General features: G+C 44.0%; 1 pseudogene; it reads left to right on the forward strand.

The window, feature by feature from the left end:
- Positions 1-797: 797 nt before the first annotated feature.
- On the forward strand, positions 798-1,790 carry LOC100958696 (annotated as a pseudogene).
- Positions 1,791-7,997: the final 6,207 nt, after the last annotated feature.

Here is a 7,997-nt window from a genome sequence, read left to right on the forward strand (position 1 = left end):
CTTTGGGACTTTGTGATGTGGGCTATTCTCACTGGGGTTAAGTGATATTTCAGGGTGGTTGTGATTTGTATTTCTCTGATTATTAGGGATGATGAGCATTTCTTAAAATACGTTTGCTGGCCATTCATCTATGACACATTTAAATGCATGTTCAAGGCCAGGCACGGTGATATGTGCCTGTAGTCCCAGCTACACAGGAGAATTGCTTTAGACCAGGAGTCTGAGGCTGTAGTGTGCTATAATCACACCTGTAAATAATCACTGCATTCCAGCCTGGGCAACATAGCCCCATCTCTTGGGAAAAAACTGAAAAGTTAAAAAAAAATGCATGTTAAAAGATACAAATGTTCCAATAGAATACAGAGAAGTACTTTCTAGAAATGAGGCATCAGAGAGGATTAGAAACCCACTCGTCTTTATTCCAGCTTAAAATATTCAATGTCCCTACTTCCGCATGTGACAGACTTGTTGACTCAGATCTGACAGCACTGAAAGATGGTTCCATAATTCCTGGTTCACGTTTGATGCAGTGACTCAAGCTATCTGGCAGAGCTTGCTGCCTTTCCAAACAATCCAGTAAGTGAATTCAAATTTTCTGATTCAATAGAAATGAAGAGTAAGAGAAGAATCCAACTGGGCATGGGACACGAGGATGGCTCAAGTCAACTCTTTAGGTCTTGAATATATACTTAAGGGAGAGCCATTTATTTATAAAGTTACTGAGATGCACCAATGCCCACTGCTGATGCCACCCTCATCCCAGGCCTGTCTTCTAGGAAGGATCAGGATGTCTTGTGATGCTGTCTGAGATAGATGTTGACCATCTTGATGAACAGCAAGTTCAACTCCTGGGAAAGATGTATATTCTTATTGATGAAAATGATCATAAAATTGGAGTGGAGACTAAAAAGAATAATTGTCACCTGGATGAAAACCTTGAGAAATGATTATTACACTCAGCTTTTAGTAACTTCTCATTCAACCCTGAAAATAAGCTCCCTACACCCCGTAGCGATGAGATGCTGAAGTTACCTTCCCAGGTTGTTTTGCTCATAGTTATTAGAGTCATCCACTAAGTAATCCAGGTGAGCTTGAAGAAAATGATGTCATTGGCCTAGATGAGCAGCACAGAGGTATTTAAGAGCTCTTAATGAGGAAGGCCCATGGAAGAGGGCTCCTTTGGAAGAAATGTATTTTCTGACACAAATTCATGACCAGGGTCAATCTGATGGCATCTGGGGTGAACATAAAACAGATGACATTTTGTTTGTAAAGAAGAATGCAATTTCTAACCCATAACCAGTAGGATTAAAAGCTATTGCTATGTGTCAAAGGAAGAATTAGAACTTCTGAAGAGCATAGCAAGTGGTAAAATTAAGAGAACTCCATGGTTTTGAGTTATTGTAGAGACTTTTCTCTTTACATGGTGAGATTGGTGGGATAATTTTTTTCTGAGCCAGCAACTCACTCTGTAGCCCTCCCCAAGTGCAGTGATGAAAGCATAGCTCACTGTAACCTCAAATTCCTGGGCTCAGGTGATCCTCCTGCCTCGGCCTCCCTAGTAGCTGGGACTACAGGGCCCATCACCACACCTGACTAATTTTTCAATTTTTAAAAATAGAAATGAGGTCTCACTCTATTGCCTAGGCTGATCTCAAATTCCTGGACCCAAGTGATCCTTGGCTTCCCAAAGTGCTAGGATTACAAGCAAGAGCTTCTGTGCCATGCTGGGATAATTTAAAAATCATATGAATCACTTTGTTGACCATGAGAAAATATATAGAAAGTGAATGTAGAGATGGATGGTTAGTGAAGTACTGAAAAATTTGTTTACTAGGAAAGATTTAAAAAAATTGGTTCCCTTTTAGGAGCAATCTCTATATGACACATTGATACCTCACAACAACAATTTGTGTGGAAAAAACAACTGATTTCTTAATTTGGTATCACACACCCCATACGTAAGTTCTACGGTTTGTGAAAGACATTTGATTATTGTAAAAAGAGAGAGAGAGAATGAAGGTGCTTTACATATTTAATTTTTATCATAGTCTGCAGAAAAGAGCAGAGAAAACGATTTACTTAGCTACTTCAGTACAGCCTTAATGAGCTTTCTACATTCACAGGTTTGACTGGTAGAGCAGGTTCAAGGGAAATTAAAGGGCATGTGTTCTAATTGCTGTCATTCCAAGTTGATTTTGTGGTTTTAAGCGTTCTGGAAGTTATCACTTGATACCTCAAGTCAAACATTGCTTTTGGTAATGATATTAAGTTAAATATTCTTTTAAATAGTATTTGCAGACTAGCAAGTCTATCTTTTCAGAATTACAATGGACAGAGAAGCTATTCATAAAATGGAAAGTGAATCATACTCTATAACAGAGTTTCTTAATCTTGGCACTAGTGACATTTGAGCAAGACATTTCTTTGTTTGGGAGTACATCCTGTGCATTGCGGGATGTTTAGCAGCATCTCCCGGCTCTATCCACTAAAGGCTACCAACACTCCTCTTCCCCCGACAACCAAAATTACCCAATGTCCCTGGGGGTGTGAAACCACTGTTATGCAAAGTCAGGTCATACCGTAAGGGGGGGACAATAAGAAAATGCCCAAGATAAGGCAAAGAAGGACATTAGCGCAACTACTGAACATGAGTTAGGAGTGGGGATTGTGTCCAGACGGAAATTTAGCTGTAATCCTAAGTAAAAGCCATCTGCCAAGGCAGAGACATTGTCTGTGGAGGGGGGGTCTGTTTGCTGGCTCAGCTGGGTTTCTGAATATGTCTATCTGCCCAAGTCAGCATCTTCCCAGCTGAGAGGGAGCAGATTTGCAGACCACATCAAGTTTGAAATTCCGGAAGGAACCTCTTGGAGTCTGCTCTTGGGTCAGTGAGCCCCCCAAACCCCATTAACTGTAGGTGGGTGTAGGGCATCCAATCTTTGGCTCTGCCTAGTAGACCCAAAGGTGAGGAAAACCAACCGACTCTTTGTCTCCTGTTCCTTCTGTATTTCCCCTGCCAGGAGTGCTGGGGTGATGATGGAGTTTGACACAAGGAGCTCAAAGCTCCGTTTTGTTCTGGATTTCTAAGTCGCCCTGGAGCACAACAGCCAGTTAAAAAAATTATAAACCTTAATTATGGGTTTAGATCCTGGCACAGCCCAACAGACATGGCTTTCACCTAGCTAGGCCCCTACGTGGGCCAGACCATCTGTTGAAAACCCCTCTCCTTGGTGCTGAATGTCATTTGTTGAGCCTGGAGCCCCTGGTAGCACAACACCCTTCCCTGCTGGGTGCTGGCGTCAACTCTGCCGAGCCTGAGGGTGGAATTCTCCCCGGACACCCCCAGATGGCCTTCTCTACTCCTGTGTTTCTGCCCACGGCCCCTCCCCCATCGGGGAGGCCAGCCCTGTTAGTTCCTCTGGCTTCCCCCAGCCTGCTTAGCTTCCTCTAGTTCCTCTCTGGCCCTTTGGCTTGTGGCCAAGCTTGTTGGAGTTAAAACAATCTGTATTATTTGAGAAGGTACTGTTTTCTCACAAAAGTTTGCTTCAAACTAAGATCTGGGGATCCCAAGGGCAGGTGGGGCTGGGAGGGCGGATGAGGTAAGACATTCAGACCAGGGAAGGCATCACACTCGGTTACTGGAGGAGGGGCTCTTTTGTGTGTGTGGGGGGGTCAGCTTTGTGCTGACCAGGGGAGTCCCTTTAAAAGCGGGGTGGCTTATTCCAGGCTGTGGCCTCTCACAGACTCTTCCACCCTCCTCTGGGATCATTGTGTGAGGGACGCCTTGGGACTTTAGTGCTCTAGGGGTGGAATCTCAGTCCTTTCCTGGGGCAGCGTGTGTTCCTGTGCAGAGGAACCCTAAAACCCCTCGGGCCCAGGTGAATGCTCCATTCTCCCAGAGAAACCACTGAGTGGGTTTTTCTGGAGTATACTTGAGATGGTGCAGAATGGTCTTAGAGATATCTCAAGGGCATAGTGCTGTATTTCCATTTTGCAGGGAATGTCTGATTTATGCCCATTTTACAGGGGCATGCACTCCCAGGGGCATGAGGCTTTGGTCCATTCCCTTCCCCCAGGGAAGCCAGGTGCTCAGCTGAAATGGGTCTTCTGCCAGCAGTGGAGGTAAGAGAAGAGAGAGCCCCACGCCTGCCTCTGACTCGTGCCTTGGGAAGAGAGCCACCTGCACAGCCACTGGCCTGTGCCAGGCCTCTCAGCAGAGCCAGATCCAAGCTCTCAGGTGGGGAAACTGAAACTCATGGTGCCAGGTCTGCCTAAGTCCTCTGGCATGAGTGGTCTGTGACTATGTTGATCGCTGCTTGCATTTGGCAACATGGGCCCCCTGCTGTCAGAGTTTCAGAAGAGACCCTGGCAGGCTCCAGCCATATGCAGCCAAGGAGAAAAAGTGGCAGATGCAGGTGAGAGACGTGACCTCACCTCGGGGCGCATGACCCAATCAGCCACCACCCCACACCAGTCACTTGTTATCAGAAAGCTTGAGGCAAAGAGCATGGGGAGCTCAAGACAAGCTCAGGAACACCACCTGGGACCCTCCTGTTAGGCTCAGAGGGTGGAGTTTTGAAGTGTCATTAGGCATATTCTAAGAAAGGTGGGGCATGAGGGGTGCCAGGAACATGTCACCTGTCTGGCCGAGCTCAGAGGGGACATGCAGTTCGGGGTGTGTTAGTGCTGTGTTCCGTGCCTGCTCCTTTTGAGCTTTGGAATTTAGAGGGTGTTCTCAGTGCAACGTGGAAGCCTGCATGTGTAATTTCCCCCCAAATTAATTAAATGGCCAGGACCAAACCTCACTCCACGCATGCCCTGTTCCTGTGCAAACACCACTCTTGGGGTGGGAAGCCTGCATGCTGGTTAAAAAAAAAAAAAAATATATATATATATTTATATATGTGTGCGTGTGTGTGTGTATATATTTTTTTGAGACAGAGTCTCACTATGTTGCCCTTGGTAGAGTACTGTGGTGTCACAGCTCACAGCAACCTCAAACTCTTGGGCTTAAGTGATTCTCTTGCCTCAGCCTCCCACGTAGCTGGGACTACAGGCACCTGCCACAATACTGGCTATTTTTTGTTGTGGTTGTCACTGTTGTTTAGAACCCAGGCTGGGTTCTAACTTGCCATCCTTGGTGTATGTGGCTGGCACCATAACCACTGTACTATGGGTGCTGAGCTAAAAAAAAAATATTTTTTGAGACAGAGTCTCTCTGTCACCCTGGGTAGAGTGCCAAGGTGTTATACCTCATAGCAACCTCAAAATCCTGGGTTCAAGTGATTCTCTGGTCACTTTTATTTATTTTTTCAACAGAGTCTTACTCTGTTGCCCACACTAGAGTGCCATGGCATTAGCCTAGCTCACAGCAACCTCAAACTCCTGGGCTCAAACAATTCTCCTGCCTCGGCCTCCCAAGTAGCTGGGACTACAAGTGCATGCCACAATGCCTGGATAGTTTTCTATTTTTAGTAGAGACCAGCCTCACTCTTGCTCAGGCTGGTCTCCAACTCCTGATCTTAAGCTATCTACTCACCTCAGCTTCCCAGAGTGCTAGGATTACAGGCATGAGCTGCTGTGCCCAGCCAGGTTTGGTAAAATTTATGTTACACACAGGCTTTGCTCCAGCATGTACGAAGTTATTCCACACAAACAAAAGCACAGACTGCAATGTTGTATGTACATTTTTATGTTTATTGTTTGCAGTGGCAAAAACCTTGAAACAATCTGAAGGTCCATCAACAAGGAAATGATCACATCAACCATGATACACCTGCACAAGGAATATTACACAGAAATCTACAAGGGCGAGTTAGCTGACCAGCTAGCTGTTGACCTGGAGAGTTTCATGGTGCAGTGTTAAGTTAGGGAGGCCAATAGCAGAGGAATAAATATTATATGCATGATTATAGTATTTTAAAAGGGGTAATCAAGCAACTCCCCCCTCCCCCCCCACGTATCCATCTGAGCACAGTAAAGGTGTGGAGGCTGCATCTCAGGCTGGAAGGAAACGGTGGGGCTGGGAAAGATAAGGGGAGGCAAAAAAACCAACACAAAAAAGAAAATGAGGGGAAAAGCATTGAATGAAGGTAAGTAAAAATTTAGAATACAAACGCTCACCTGTGTTATTATTGCAAATATGTATATCTGTATATGGGAATGGATAACCACTAGGAGGTTACAGGGGAAACTTAATCAGATGCTGGGATTGTAGCAAGTTTTTGTTTTGAATTTCTGCTGTAATGTATTTATTTATTTATTTTTAAAGAGATGAGCTCTTGTACTGTGGTCTACGTTGGAATGCAGAGGCCTGATCATAGCTCACTGCAGCCTCAAACTCCAGGGCTCAGGTGATCTTCTCAATTCATCCTTTTTAGTAGCTGGGACTATACTCATGTACCAGCATGCTTGGAAATTAATTTTTAATTTATTAATTTTTTTTTTTTTTTTTGTAGAGGCAAGTCTTGCTGTGTTGCCCAGGCTGGTGTCAAATTTCTGGCCTCAAGTGATCCTCCTGCCTCAGCTTTTCAAAGTGCTGGGATTGGTGTAAGCTACAGCACCGGGCCACTGTTGTAATTTTAATGTCACTTTTCCAGTAAACTTATATTTTAAAAAGTCAAAATTTGGGGCCAAGTACAGTGACTCATGCCAATAAGCCTAGCACTCGGAGAGGCAGAGAAGGATCCCTTGAGCTCAGGAGTTTGAGTCCACCCTGAACAAGATTGAGACCCTCTTCTCTACTAAAAAGGGAAAAATTACCTGGGCATTGTCACAGCTGTCTGTAGTCCCAGCTACTTGGGAGGCTGAGGCAGGAGGATCACTTGAGCCCAGGAGTTTAAGGTTGCTGTGAGCTATGACACCAGGGAAGTCTACCAAGGGCAACAGAGTAATACTCTGTCTCAGGAAAAAAAAAAGAAAAAGAAAAAGAAAGAAAAGATCAAACTTCGAAGCCTTGGGGAAATCATTCACATTGTAAAATGACTATATCAGGAATGATTCAGAAGCTCCTCACAATTTTTTGCACATAGTAGTCACCGCATGACCCTTTGCTGGAGTGAAAAACCAGACTCATGAAGACTCGACTCTATCACGATTTATAAACATGAGAAGGATGTTCAGGCACGTATAGTTTCAATGAGAAGCTCCATAAACAGAGTTTGCATTTGAATCACTATATACAAATTCACTTCACGCCCCACTTAAATCTGGTTTCTGGGACTATTAACAACATGAGAAAAGACAGCAATTATGGAAAATGAACTACATCATGGCCTAAGTGTTTTCACATCACAGATGAAGTCATTTTGGTTACATGGCTGCATGTGCCCTTGTAATTAAACTTAGGAGAGCCACGAATTGAAATTTCAACATCAGCCTCTAAGTACTATTTGTTTCTTTCTTGCCACTGTTGTTATTATTGTTATTTTTAATTAAAAATTAGAATGCAAGAAATAGCCTCCTCCTGTTCTATTCTTTTTTCCTGCTCTCTGAATTAACAGAGAATTAATTAACTGTGGAAGCAAGAGGTGAGTCTCACCCCTGCCTGTGCTAACCACAGCCCGGCTGCTGGGAGGGCATTTCCTCCGCCTTCTAAATGTAACCTTGAGAAGAACACTGATAGCCTTGGGGATCCAGAACAAGAGGTCCCATTATCTACACTCATGTTCTGAAATACTTTTGATAAGTTGTCTGTTAATACACAATCCCCCTTACAAACTCTCTTTAAAGGAGAATTGATAATATTCAGCGGCTCTTTTCTCCAGATACGATTCAAGAACCTGCAGGGATCTCTGAGAGTATTCCCAGAAGAACTGTGGGGGCATCTGAGAGCATTAGACCCATTTTTAAAATTTTAATGTATATCCAGATTTTGTTCTATGTGTGTTTTTTAACTAACAAGGTGGTATATTAACTCTTGCTTAGGGCCTGAATGAATTCTTTGCTGGAGTTCCTTAAAGATGCATTTTCTTTTTAACCTTCCATTTTTGTAGTGA

Source organism: Otolemur garnettii, unplaced genomic scaffold (assembly GCF_000181295.1).
Source record: "Otolemur garnettii isolate 467f Iridium unplaced genomic scaffold, OtoGar3 scaffold00025, whole genome shotgun sequence".
Lineage (NCBI taxonomy): Eukaryota > Metazoa > Chordata > Mammalia > Primates > Galagidae > Otolemur > Otolemur garnettii.